The sequence below is a fragment of the Arachis stenosperma genome, chromosome 4 (assembly GCF_014773155.1).
Source record: "Arachis stenosperma cultivar V10309 chromosome 4, arast.V10309.gnm1.PFL2, whole genome shotgun sequence".
Classification (NCBI taxonomy): domain Eukaryota; kingdom Viridiplantae; phylum Streptophyta; class Magnoliopsida; order Fabales; family Fabaceae; genus Arachis; species Arachis stenosperma.
In genome coordinates, this window is record NC_080380.1 from 121,865,999 (window position 1) to 121,879,680 (window position 13,682).

Sequence of the window (13,682 nt, forward strand, 5' to 3'; positions counted from 1 at the left end):
GCTTTAGTTCTTCTTAAATTCTGAATTCTATCTTATTCCAATTTACTTTCTCTTCTACTTTTATTTGTTCCAGCATTCTAGTTTATTTATTCTCCTTGTTGATTACTTTATGTTGCCAATTTAGTTTATGAATGTTTGATGTTAGATTCAATTTCTATATTAATGCAATTTTTGTTTTCTATGGTTATTGTTGCTTTCTTTAATTTGTGTTATTGATGCTTGCAATTGGTTGTTTAAAGTTAATATTCCTTGTTGCTCTTCTATGTTTTTATGTTATGCCTTCCAAACGTTTGATAAAATGCTTGGTTGAATTTTAAATTAGCTTTTTATATTCTTGACTTAGATTGATTAGTTGAGACTATAGAGTTATCAAATTCTCTTGTTGAAGGATGGTTGAAAATAGCTGATTGGCTTAGGCTTCACTAAATCTAGTCTTTGATTAGAACTTGTGAATCTAAGTTGATTTTTCTCACTTGACTTACCTTCATTGTAGAGGTTAACTAAGTGAAAGTGAAATACAATTACCATCACAATTAAAAATGATAACAAGGACATGACTTCTAATTCTCAATCCTGGTTAAGAGTTTTCTTAGTTATTAATTTAATTTCTTGCCATTTTATTTTCTTGTTCCTTATTTCAAAAATCCAAAAAGATACTTTTCCATAACCAATAGTAAAAACACTTTCCTACAATTCCTTGAGAGACGACCTGACGTTTAATACTTCAGTTAATTTTATTGGGTTTGCTTAAGTGACAAACAAATTAAATTTGATTGAGGTTTAATTGTTGGTTTAGAACTGTACTTGCAACGCGATTATTTTTGTGAAAATCTTTACCAATGATAATTCCCCCATCAATCTTTCCGAAGATTCATGAAGTATTTCATCATCCATTTGAGTGAAGTCTATGACCTCCTTCCATATTTGCCCCCCTTGACCTTTTTCTCTATTGGCTCTTCATTGTTTTCTAGCTCTGTAGGTTGATGATCTTTAAAAATGTCGGTAAGCAATCCCCTTTCAGTGGTTTCTTCCACTAACACATAAATTAGGTCAATTTTCATGCAATTCTCTATCTCACTAGGATGTTGCATGGTTTTGAAGACATTGCAACTCAATTGCTCAATATGGATATTTAGTGTCAACTCTCCCATTTGAACATCTATAAGTGCACGTCTGGTGTGCGAAATTGTGATCACTACAACTTCGCACAACTAACCAGCAAGTGCACTGGGTCGTCCAAGTAATAAACCTTACGCGAGTAAGGGTCGATCCCACGGAGATTGTTGGTATGAAGCAAGCTATGGTCACCTTGTAAATCTTAGTCAGGCAGACTCAAATGGGTATAGATGATGAATAAAACATAAAGATAAAGATAGAGATACTTATGTATATCATTGGTGAGAGCTTCAGATAAGCGAATGAAGATGCCTTCCCTTCCGTCTCTCTGCTTTCCTACTGCCTTCATCCAATCCTTCTTACTCCTTTCCATGGCAAGCTCGTGTAGGGTTTCACTGTTGTCAGCAGCTACCTCCCATCCTCTCAGTGAAAATACGTCCCTGATGCTCTGTCACAGCATAGGCTAATCATCTGTCGGTTCTCGTTCAGGCCGGAATAGAATCCATTGATTCTTTTGCGTCTGTCACTAACGCCCTAGCCTGCTAGGAGTTTGAAGCACGTCACAGTCATTCAATCATTGAATCCTACTCAGAATACCACAGACAAGGTTTAGACCTTCCGGATTCTCTTGAATGCCGCCATCAGTTCTTGCCTATACCACGAAGATTCCGGTTAAAGAATCCAAGAGATAAACATTAGAGCCTCGTTTGCTTGTAGAACAAGAGTGGTTGTCAGTCACTTTGTTCATGAGTGAGAATGATGATGAGCGTCACATAATCATCACATTCATCATGTTCTTGGGTGCAAATGAATATCTTGGACAAAGAACAAACGGAATTGAATAGAAGAACAATAGTAATTGCATTAATACTCGAGGTACAGCAGAGCTCCACACCTTAATCTATGGTGTGTAGAAACTCCACCGTTGAAAATACATAAGAACAAAAGTGATCATTGGTTTCGGCCCCAGAGAGGGAACCAGAAGAACCAAGATCTGATCTAAGAACTAGATGTCCAAAGATGAAAATACAATAGTAAAAGGTCCTATATATAGAGAACTAGTAGCCTAGGGTGTACAGAGATGAGTAAATGACATAAAAATCCACTTCCGGGCCCACTTGGTGTGTGCTTGGGCTGAGCATTGAAGCATTTTCGTGTAGAGACTCTTCTTGGAGTTAAACGCCAGCTTTTATGCCAGTTTGGGCGTTTAACTCCCATTTAGGTGCCAGTTCCGGCGTTTAACGCTGGAATTTCTTGAGGTGACTTTGAACGCCGGTTTGGGCCATCAAATCTTGGGCAAAGTATGGACTATCATATATTTCTGGAAAGCCCAGGATGTCTACTTTCCAACGCCGTTGAGAGCGCGCCAATTGGGCTTCTGTAGCTCCAGAAAATCCACTTCGAGTGCAGGGAGGTCAGAATCCAACAGCATCTGCAGTCCTTTTGAGTCTCTGGATCAGATTTTTGCTCAGATCCCTCAATTTCAGCCAGAAAATACCTGAAATCACAGAAAAACACACAAACTCATAGTAAAATCCAGAAAAGTGAATTTTAACTAAAAACTAATAAAAATATAATAAAAACTCAACTAGAACTACCAAAAACATACTAAAAACAATGCCAAAAAGCGTACAAATTATCCGCTCATCACAACACCAAACTTAAATTGTTGCTTGTCCTCAAGTAACTGAAAATCAAATAAGATAAAAAGAAGAGAATATACTATAGACTCCAAATTATCAATGAAACTTAGCTCCAAATTAGATGAGCGGGGCTAGTAGCTTTTTGCCTCCGAACAGTTTTGGCATCTCACTTTATCCTTTGAAATTCAGAATGATTGGCTTCTTTAGGAACTCCGAATCCAGATAGTGTTATTGATTCTCCTAGTTAAGTATGATGATTCTTGAACACAGCTACTTATTGAGTCTTGGCCGTGGCCCAAAGCACTCTGTCTTCCAGTATTACCACCGGATACATACATGCCACAGACACATAATTGGGTGAACCTTTTCAGATTGTGACTCAGCTTTGCTAAAGTCCCCAATTAGAGGTGTCCAGGGTTCTTAAGCACACTCTTATTGCCTTGGATCACAACTTTATTTCTTTCTTTTTCTTTCTTTTTCTCTTTCTCCCCTTTTTTTTCGTTTTTCTCCTTCTTTTTCTCTTTTTTTTTTATTTACTGCTTTTTCTTGCTTCAAGAATCATTTTTATGATTTTTCAGATCCTCAGTAACATGTCTCCTTTTTCATCATTCTTTCAAGAGCCAACAATTTTAACATTCATGAACAACAAATTCAAAAGACATATGCACTGTTTAAGCATACATTCAGAAAACAAAAAGTATTGTCACCACATCAATCTAATTAAGCTAGTTTTAAAGATGAATTTGAAATCCTGTACTTCTTGTTCTTTTGTGATAAAAACAGTTTTCATTTAAGAAAGGTGATGGATTCATATTCATAGCTTTAAGGCATAGACACTAAGACACTAATGATCATAAGACACAAACATGGATAAACATAAAGCACTAAAATTCGAAAAACAGAAAAATAAAGAACAAGGAGATTAAAGAACGGGTCCACCTTAGTGATGGCGGCTTGTTCTTCCTCTTGAAGATCCTATGGAGTGCTTGAGCTCCTCAATGTCTCTTCCTTGTCTTTGTTGCTCCTCTCTCATGATTCTTTGAGGAGGAGGATCTCTTGTTTGCTCTATCTTCTTCTTAGTGATGGGCTTGAGGTCATGCCTTCTCAGTTGAACCGGCTTTGGATGCCAAAAATGGTTATGGAAAAACAAAAAGCAATGCTTTTACCACACCAAACTTAAAAGGTTTGCTCGTCCTCGAGCAAAAGAAGAAAGAAGAGAGTAGAAGAAGAAGAAATGGAGGAGAGGGAGATGGCTTTGTGGTTCGGCCAAAAGGGGAAGAAGTAGTGGTTTGAATTTGGATGGTGAGGTAAGTGGGGTTTTATGGAGGTGAGTGGTGAATGGGGGAAGAAGAGAGAGAGTGGTGGTGGGGTAGGTGGGGATCCTGTGGGGTCCACAGATCCTGTGGTGTCAAGGAAAAGTCATCCCTGCACCAAATGTTGCTCAAAATCACGTTTTGAGCCATTTCTGGCGTTAAACGCCGGGCTGGTGCCCATTCCTGGCGTTTAACGCCAGGTTCTTGCCCTTTTCTGGCGTTTAACGCCAGTCTGGTGCCCCTTTCTGGCGTTAAACGCCCAGAATGGTGCCAGACTGGGCGTTAAACGCCCAACTGCTATCCTCACTGGCGTTTAAACGCCAGTGAGTTCTTCCTCCAGGGTGTGCTGTTTTTCTTCCTATTTTTCATTCTGTTTTTGCTTTTTCAATTAATTTTGTGACTTCTCATGATCATCAACCTACAAAATAACAAAAAATAACAAAGGAAAATAGATAAAATATAACATTGGGTTGCCTCCCAACAAGCGCTTCTTTAATGTTAGTAGCTTGACAGAAGGCTCTCAATGAGCCTCACAGATAATCAGAGCAATGTTGGAACCTCCCAACACCAAACTTAGAGTTTGAATGTGGGGGTTCAACACCAAACTTAGAGTTTGGTTGTGGCCTCCCAACACCAAACTTAGAGTTTGACTGTGGGGGCTCTGTTTGACTCTGAATTGAGAGAAGCTCCTCTTGCTTCTTCTCCATGGTGACAGAGGGATATCCTTGAGCCTTAAACACAAAGGATTCTTCATTCACTTGAATGATTAACTCTCCTCTATCAACATCAATCACAGCCTTTGCTGTGGCTAGGAAGGGTCTGCCAATGATGATGGATTCATCCATGCACTTCCCAGTCTCTAGGACTATAAAATCAGTAGGGATGTAATGGTCTTCAATCTTAACCAAAACATTCTCTACAAGTCCATGAGCTTGTTTTCTTGAGTTGTCTGCCATCTCTAATGAGATTCTTGCAGCTTGTACCTCAAAGATCCCTAGCTTCTCCATTACAGAGAGAGGCATGAGGTTTACACTTGACCCTAAGTCACACAGAGCCTTCTTGAAGGTCATGGTGCCTATGGTACAAGGTATGGAAAACTTCCGAGGATCTTGTCTCTTTTGAGGTAATTTCTGCCTAGATAAGTCATCCAGTTCTTTGGTGAGCAAAGGAGGTTCATCTTCCCAAGTCTCATTTCCAAATAACTTGTCATTTAGCTTCATGATTGCTCCAAGGTATTTAGCAACTTGCTCTTCAGTGACATACTCATCCTCTTCAGAGGAAGAATACTCATCAGAGCTCATGGAATCTCTATGGTCTCAATTTGAGCCTCAGATTCCCATGGTTCCTCATTGGGGAACTCATTGGAGGCCAGTGGACGTCCAGTGAGGTCTTCCTCAGTGGCGTTCACTGCCTCTTCTTCCTCCCAGAATTCGGCCATGTTAATGGTTTTGCATTCTCCTTTTGGATTTTCTTCTGTGTTGCTTGGGAGAGTCCTAGGAGGGAATTCAGTAACTTTCTTGCTCAGCTGACCCACTTGTCCTTCCAAGTTTCTAATGGAGGACCTTGTTTCAGTCATGAAACTTTGAGTGGTTTTGATTAGATCAGAGGCCATAGTTGCTAAGTCAGAGGAGTTCTGCTTAGCATTCTCTGTCTGTTGCTGAGAAGATGATGGAAAAGGCTTTTTATAGCTAAACCTATTTCTTCCACCATTATTATTATTGAAACCTTGTTGAGGTCTCTCTTGATTCTTCCATGAGAAATTTGGGTGATTTCTCCATGAAGAATTATAGGTGTTTCCATAGGGTTCTCCTAGGTAATTCACCTCTTCCATTGAGGGGTTCTCAGGATCATATGCTTCTTCTTCAGATGAAGCATCCTTAGTACTGCTTGGTGCATTTTGCATTCCAGACAGACTTTGAGAAATCAAATTGACTTGTTGAGTCAATATTTTATTCTGAGCCAATATGGCATTCAGAGTATCAATCTCAAGAACTCCTTTCCTCTGATTTGTCCCATTGTTCATAGGATTCCTTTCAGAAGTGTGCATGAATTGGTTATTTGCAACCATTTCAATTAGCTCTTGAGCTTCTGTAGGCGTCTTCTTCAGATGAAGAGATCCTCCAGCAGAGCTATCCAAAGACATCTTGGATAGTTCAGAGAGACCATCATAGAAAATACCTATGATGCTCCATTCAGAAAGCATGTCTGAGGGACATTTTCTGATTAATTGTTTGTATCTTTCCCAAGCTTCATAGAGGGATTCTCCATCCTTCTGTCTGAAAGTTTGGACTTCCACTCTAAGCTTACTCCATTTTTGAGGTGGAAAGAACTTTGCCAAGAAGGCATTGACTAGCTTTTCCCAAGAGTCCAGGCTTTCTTTAGGTTGAGAGTCCAACCATATTCTAGCTCTGTCTCTTACAGCAAAAGGGAATAGCATCAGTCTGTAGACCTCAGGGTCAACCCCATTAGTCTTGACTGTGTCACAGATTTGCAAGAATTCAGCTAAAAACTGATGAGGATCTTCCAATGGAAGTCCATGAAACTTGCAATTCTGTTGCATTAGAGAAACTAATTGAGGCTTAAGCTCAAAGTTGTTTGCTCCAATGGCAGGGATAGAGATGCTTCTCCCATAGAAGTTGGGAGTAGGTGCAGTAAAGTCACCCAGCACCTTCCTTGCATTGTTGGCATTGTTGTTGTTCTCGTCTGCCATGTCTTCTTCTTTGAAGAATTCGGTCAGGTCCTCAACAGAGAGTTGTGCCTTAGCTTTTCTTAGCTTCCGCTTCAAGGTCCTTTCAGGTTCAGGGTCAGCTTCAACAAGAATGCCTTTGTCTTTGTTCCTGCTCATATGAAAGAGAAGAGAACAAGAAAATATGGAATCCTCTATGTCACAGTATAGAGATTCCTTAAGGTGTCAGAGGAAGAAAAATGGAAGACAGAGGTAGAAAATTCGAACTTATCAAAGAAGATGGAGTTCGAATTTTGCATTAAGGAATAGTGTTAGTCCATAAATAGAAGGATGTGAGAAGAAGGGAAGAAGTTTTCGAAAATTAAGTTAAAAGATTTTGAAAACATTTTGAAAAACACTTAATTGATTTTCGAAAATAAGAATGGAAAAGAAATCAAGTGATTTTTGAAAAAGATTTTGAAATTAGAAATCAAAAAGATTTGATTGAAAGCTATTTTGAAAAAGATGTGATTAAAAAGATTTGATTGAAAAGTTATGCTTTTAAAAAGATGTGATTGAAAAGATATGATTTGAAAAGATATGATTTGAAAATAATTTTAAAAGATATGATTTGAAAACAATTTTAAAAGATATGATTTTAAAAATTAATGACTTGCCTAACAAGAAAAGATATGATTCAAACATAAAACCTTTCTCAACAGAAAAGGCAAAAAATGTTCAATCAAATCATTAATTGTTAGTAAGTATCTTTGAAAAAGGAAAGAAATTGATTTTGAAAGCCTTTGATTGAAAGGATATGATTTGAAAAAGATTTGATTTTGAAAAACTTTGAAAACCTGAAAAAAAATTGATTTTGAAAACAAAATTCTCCCCCTTGTGCCATCCTGGCGTTAAACGCCCAGAATGTGCACATTCTGGCGTTTAACGCCCAAACTACTACCCTTTTGGGCGTTAAACGCCCAGCCAGGCACCCTGGCTGGCGTTTAAACGCCAGTCTGTCTTCTTCACTGGGCATTTTTGAATGCCCAGCTTTTTCTGTGTGATTCCTCTGCAGTATGTTCTGAATCTTCAATTCTCTGTATTATTGACTTGAAAAGACACAAATTAAAAATATTTTTGGATTTTTAATAATAAGGAATAATCAAAATGCAAATAAAATCAAATAACAATGCATGCAAGACACCAAACTTAGCAGTTTGTATACTACTGACACTAACAAAATGAGAATGCATATGAGAAACAACAAAACACTCAAGTCAATAGAATTCAAAGATCAAAACAAGAAAATCATCAAGAACAACTTGAAGATTAATTAAGACACATGCATAAATTCGAAAAATGCAAGAAGAACAGAAACATGCAATTGACACCAAACTTAAAATGAGACACTAGACTTAAACAAGAAATATTTTTGGATTTTATGATTTTATAAATTTTTTTGTGCTTTTTCGAAAATTAAGTGAAAAGAAAAATAAAGGTATCAAAATTCTTAATGAGAATTCCAGGAATCATGCAATGTTAGTCTAAAGCTTTAGTCTAAAGGAATTAGACATGGCCGGCCAAGCTTCAGCAGGACATTGCATTCAAGAGCTAAATTGATGAGAATCAATCAGCTTTGGTGATGATAAGAACATCACCTTGAAACACTAGAATTCATTCTTAAGAACTCTGAAGAAAAATAATACCTAATCTAAGCAACAAGATGAACCGTCAGTTGTCCATACACAAGAACAATCCCCGGCAACGGCGCCAAACACTTGGTGCGCGAAATTGTGATCACTACAACTTCGCACAACTAACCAGCAAGTGCACTGGGTCGTCCAAGTAATAAACCTTACGCGAGTAAGGGTCGATCCCACGGAGATTGTTGGTATGAAGCAAGCTATGGTCACCTTGTAAATCTTAGTCAGGCAGACTCAAATGGGTATAGGTGATGAATAAAACATAAAGATAAAGATAGAGATACTTATGTATATCATTGGTGAGAGCTTCAGATAAGCGAATGAAGATGCCTTCCCTTCCGTCTCTCTGCTTTCCTACTGCCTTCATCCAATCCTTCTTACTCCTTTCCATGGCAAGCTCGTGTAGGGTTTCACTGTTGTCAGCAGCTACCTCCCATCCTCTCAGTGAAAATACGTCCCTGATGCTCTGTCACAGCATAGGCTAATCATCTGTCGGTTCTCGTTCAGGCCGGAATAGAATCCATTGATTCTTTTGCGTCTGTCACTAACGCCCTAGCCTGCTAGGAGTTTGAAGCACGTCACAGTCATTCAATCATTGAATCCTACTCAGAATACCACAGACAAGGTTTAGACCTTCCGGATTCTCTTGAATGCCGCCATCAGTTCTTGCCTATACCACGAAGATTCCGGTTAAAGAATCCAAGAGATAAACATTAGAGCCTCGTTTGCTTGTAGAACAAGAGTGGTTGTCAGTCACTTTGTTCATGAGTGAGAATGATGATGAGCGTCACATAATCATCACATTCATCATGTTCTTGGGTGCAAATGAATATCTTGGACAAAGAACAAGCGGAATTGAATAGAAGAACAATAGTAATTGCATTAATACTCGAGGTACAGCAGAGCTCCACACCTTAATCTATGGTGTGTAGAAACTCCACCGTTGAAAATACATAAGAACAAAAGTGATCATTGGTTTCGGCCTCAGAGAGGGAACCAGAAGAACCAAGATCTGATCTAAGAACTAGATGTCCAAAGATGAAAATACAATAGTAAAAGGTCCTATATATAGAGAACTAGTAGCCTAGGGTGTACAGAGATGAGTAAATGACATAAAAATCCACTTCCGGGCCCACTTGGTGTGTGCTTGGGCTGAGCATTGAAGCATTTTCGTGTAGAGACTCTTCTTGGAGTTAAACGCCAGCTTTTATGCCAGTTTGGGCGTTTAACTCCCATTTAGGTGCCAGTTCCGGCGTTTAACGCTGGAATTTCTTGAGGTGACTTTGAACGCCGGTTTGGGCCATCAAATCTTGGGCAAAGTATGGACTATCATATATTGCTGGAAAGCCCAGGATGTCTACTTTCCAACGCCGTTGAAAGCGCGCCAATTGGGCTTCTGTAGCTCCAGAAAATCCACTTCGAGTGCAGGGAGGTCAGAATCCAACAGCATCTGCAGTCCTTTTGAGTCTCTGGATCAGATTTTTGCTCAGATCCCTCAATTTCAGCCAGAAAATACCTGAAATCACAGAAAAACACACAAACTCATAGTAAAGTCCAGAAAAGTGAATTTTAACTAAAAACTAATAAAAATATAATAAAAACTCAACTAGAACTACCAAAAACATACTAAAAACAATGCCAAAAAGCGTACAAATTATCCGCTCATCAACGTCTAATGGCTAGAAAAGGTCTTCCTAGAATGATGGAGGCACCATCACTCTCCTTTATATCAAGAATAACAAAATCTGTAAGAAATATAAAATTCCCTACTTTAAATAGCAAATTTTCCATCACTCCATGAAGGAATCTTATTGACCTGTCAGCTAGTTAGAGAGATATTCTTCTGGGTTTAACTTCCTCTATTCGCATCTTCTTCATCATTAACAGTGGCATTAAGTTGATACTTGCTCCTAAGTCACATAAAGCTTTCCCAATAGTGATATCTCCAATAGTGCATGGGATTTGGAAACTCTTGGATCCTTCAATTTTTGAGGTAGCTTCTTTTGAAGTTTGAATAATGGCACTGTATTCCTTGACAAGGACTACAATTTCATCTTTCTTGAGGGTCATCTTCTTGGTTAGCAACTCCTTCATGAATTTTGCATAAAAAGGTATTTGTTCCAAGGCCTCTGCAAATGGGATGTCGATTTGTAGTTTCTTGAATACCTCTAGGAACTTGGAATATTATTGCTGTTGAGCCTCCTTTTGCAACCTTTGTGGGAATGGAATTTTAGGAGCATATGTCCTCTTCCTGGTGACTTCTCTTGGGCTTGAGGTGAAGGAGTGTGAACTTCTTCTTCTTGGTGCTCATTCCCCTTCTCTGATGGCTCTTCATCTCTCTTGCTTGTTGTAGATTCCTTGCCATCTACCTTTTCACTTCTCAGATTAATGGCCTTGCACTCCTCTCTAGGATTTAGAATTATGTCACTAGGGAAGGAGTTTGGGGGCCTCTCTACCATTTGTTTTGCTATTTGCCCACTTACAACTCTAAATTTCTTATTGAGCCCTCTTGATTTTTGAAATTAACTCTTGTCTTCACTATGAACTCCTTAGTTTATTGAACAAATTCAGATGTTGACTTAGGGAAATTTTCTAAGGCAGCTTCAATAAAGGACTTTTGGTGGTTTTGTGATTGTGTTGAAGATGCTCCTTATTGTTATGGAGTGTTGAAGTTCCTCTGTCCTTGATTTTTCCATCCAAAATTTGGACGGTTCCTCCAACCTGGATTATATGTCTTTGAGAATGGATTATTTTGTGGATTCTTTGAGAAGTTGCCCTTGTAATTTACTTGCTCTTGGGAAGGTTGGTCACTTTTTATTAGTTCACATTCTTCATCTTGATGGCTTCCTCTACACAAGTTACATGTAGTGGCTTGTATCCTCACATCTAAGACTTGCATGCTACCCATTTGCTTAGTAAATAAATTGAGTTGTTGAGACATGACTTTGTTTTGAGCCAGTAGAGCATCCAAAGTGTCTAGCTCCATGAACCATTTCTTCATTGTCCTCTCACTGCCATACATGTAGTGGTTATTAGCCATTGTTTCTATCAACTCCAAAGCTTCTTCAAGTGTCTTCTGGTACAATGATCTTCCAGCTGAGGAATCAATTAAAACCCTTGAGGTTTGAGACACTCTGATGAGCGGATAATTTGTACGCTTTTTGGCATTGTTTTTAGTATGTTTTTAGTATCTTTTAGTTAGTTTTTAGTATATTTTTATTAATTTTTAGTTAAAATTCACTTTTCTGGACTTTACTATGAGTTTGTGTGTTTTTCTGTGATTTCAGGTATTTTCTGGCTGAAATTGAGGGTCCTGAGCAAAAATCTGATCCAGAGACTGAAAAGGACTGCAGATGCTGTTGGATTCTGACCTCCCTGCACTCGAAGTGGATTTTCTGGAGCTACAGAAGCCCAATTGGCGCGCTCTCAACGGCATTGGAAAGTAGACATCCTGGGCTTTCCAGCAATATATAATAGTCCATACTTTGCCCAAGATTTGATGGCCCAAACCGGCGCTCAAAGTCACCTACAGAAATTCCAGCGTTAAACGCCGGAACTGGAATAAAATTTGGAGTTAAACGCCCAAACTGGCATGAAAGCTGGCGTTTAACTCCAGAAAAGGTCTCTACACGAAATTCCTTCATTGCTCAGCCCAAGCACACACCAAGTGGGCCCGGAAGTGGATTTTTCTGTCATTTACTCAATTCTGTAAACCTTAGGATACTAGCTTTTACTACTTATAGGATCTTTTGACATTGTATCCGTACCTTATGACCCCATAACATTTTGTACACGTTTCTTTCTACAGTATGAGTCTCTAAATCCCATGGTTGGGGGTGAGGAGTTCTGCTGTGTCTTGATGGATTAATGCAATTACTACTGTTTCTTATTCAATCATGCTTGCTTCGATTCTAAGATAACACTTGTTCTTAATCCGGATGAATGTGATGATCCGTGACAATCATCATCATTCTCAACTATGAACACGTGCCTGACAACCACCTCTGTTCTATCTTAGATTGAGTAGTTATCTCTTGGGTTCTTTAATCGGAATCTTCGTGGTATAGGCAGGACCTGATGGCAGCATTCAAGAGAATCCGGAAGGTCTAAACCTTGTCTGTGGTATTCTGAGTAGGATTCAATGATTGAATGACTGTGACGTGCTTCAAACCTGTAACCTACTGGGCGTTAGTGACAAACGCAAAAGAGGGATTCTATTCCGGTAGGGGAGGGAACCAAACCGGTGATTGGCAGTACTGTGACAGAGTACGTGCATTAGCTTTCACTGCGAGGATGGGAGGTAGCCATTGACAACGGTGAAACCCTACATGAGCTTGCCATGGAAGGAGGCTTGCGTGTTTGATGAAGAAGACAGTAGGAAAGCAGAGATTCAGAAGATGGAGCATCTCCAAACCTCAACCTATTCTCCATTACTGCAATACAAGTAACCATTTCATGTTCTTTTGCTTTTTACAATCAATCCTGATAATTTCTGATATCCTGACTAAGATTTACAAGATAACCATAGCTTGCTTCAAGCCGACAATCTCCGTGGGATCGACCCTTGCTCACACAAGGTATTACTTGGACGACCCAGTGCACTTGCTGGTTAGTTGTGCGGGATTGCAAAAGTGTTATTGCAATTTCGTGCACCAAGTTTTTGGCGCCGTTGCCGGGGATTGTTCGAGTTTGGACAACTGACGGCTTATCTTGTTGCTTAGATTAGGACTGTTTTCTTTTTGTTGGTTTAGAGTCTTTTAGTTGAGTCTAGTTTTATATTCTAAGTTTGGTGTCAATTGCATGCTTTTGTTTTTCTTTTAAAATTTTCGAATTTTTTTTCTTGTTCTTAGTCCCTTTTTGATTCACAAAAGTTCTAAGTTTGGTGTCCTCTTTGTGTTTTTCTCTTAAAATTTTCGAAAACATTAGTGTTTGATTTCTAAAAATTTTAAGTTTGGTGTCTTTTTGCTGTTTTTCTCTTTCCTCTTTATAAAAATCAAATCTTTTTCATAAAAATCTTTCAATCATATCCTCTTAATTGCTGTTTTCAAAATCTTTTTCTTTACTAATTGATTTAGTTCTCAATTTGCTTTGATCTTATTTTATTTTTAATTTTCGAATTTTATTTTATTTTCCTTTTGTTTTATTTTATTTTATTTTAATTTTTTTTGGTTATTTCAAAAATAAATAAAATAAAATAAAATAAAAATAAACAAAATTTATCTCTTTGCAATCATTCTCATTT

General features: G+C 38.4%; 1 non-coding gene across 1 annotated transcript; it reads left to right on the forward strand.

Annotated features, from left to right (window-relative positions):
* The first annotated feature begins 6,269 nt into the window (after positions 1–6,269).
* LOC130978837 (small nucleolar RNA R71) lies at positions 6,270–6,377 on the forward strand. The gene has a single exon (XR_009086448.1). It is a non-coding gene; the product is annotated as a small nucleolar RNA R71 (small nucleolar RNA).
* Positions 6,378–13,682: the final 7,305 nt, after the last annotated feature.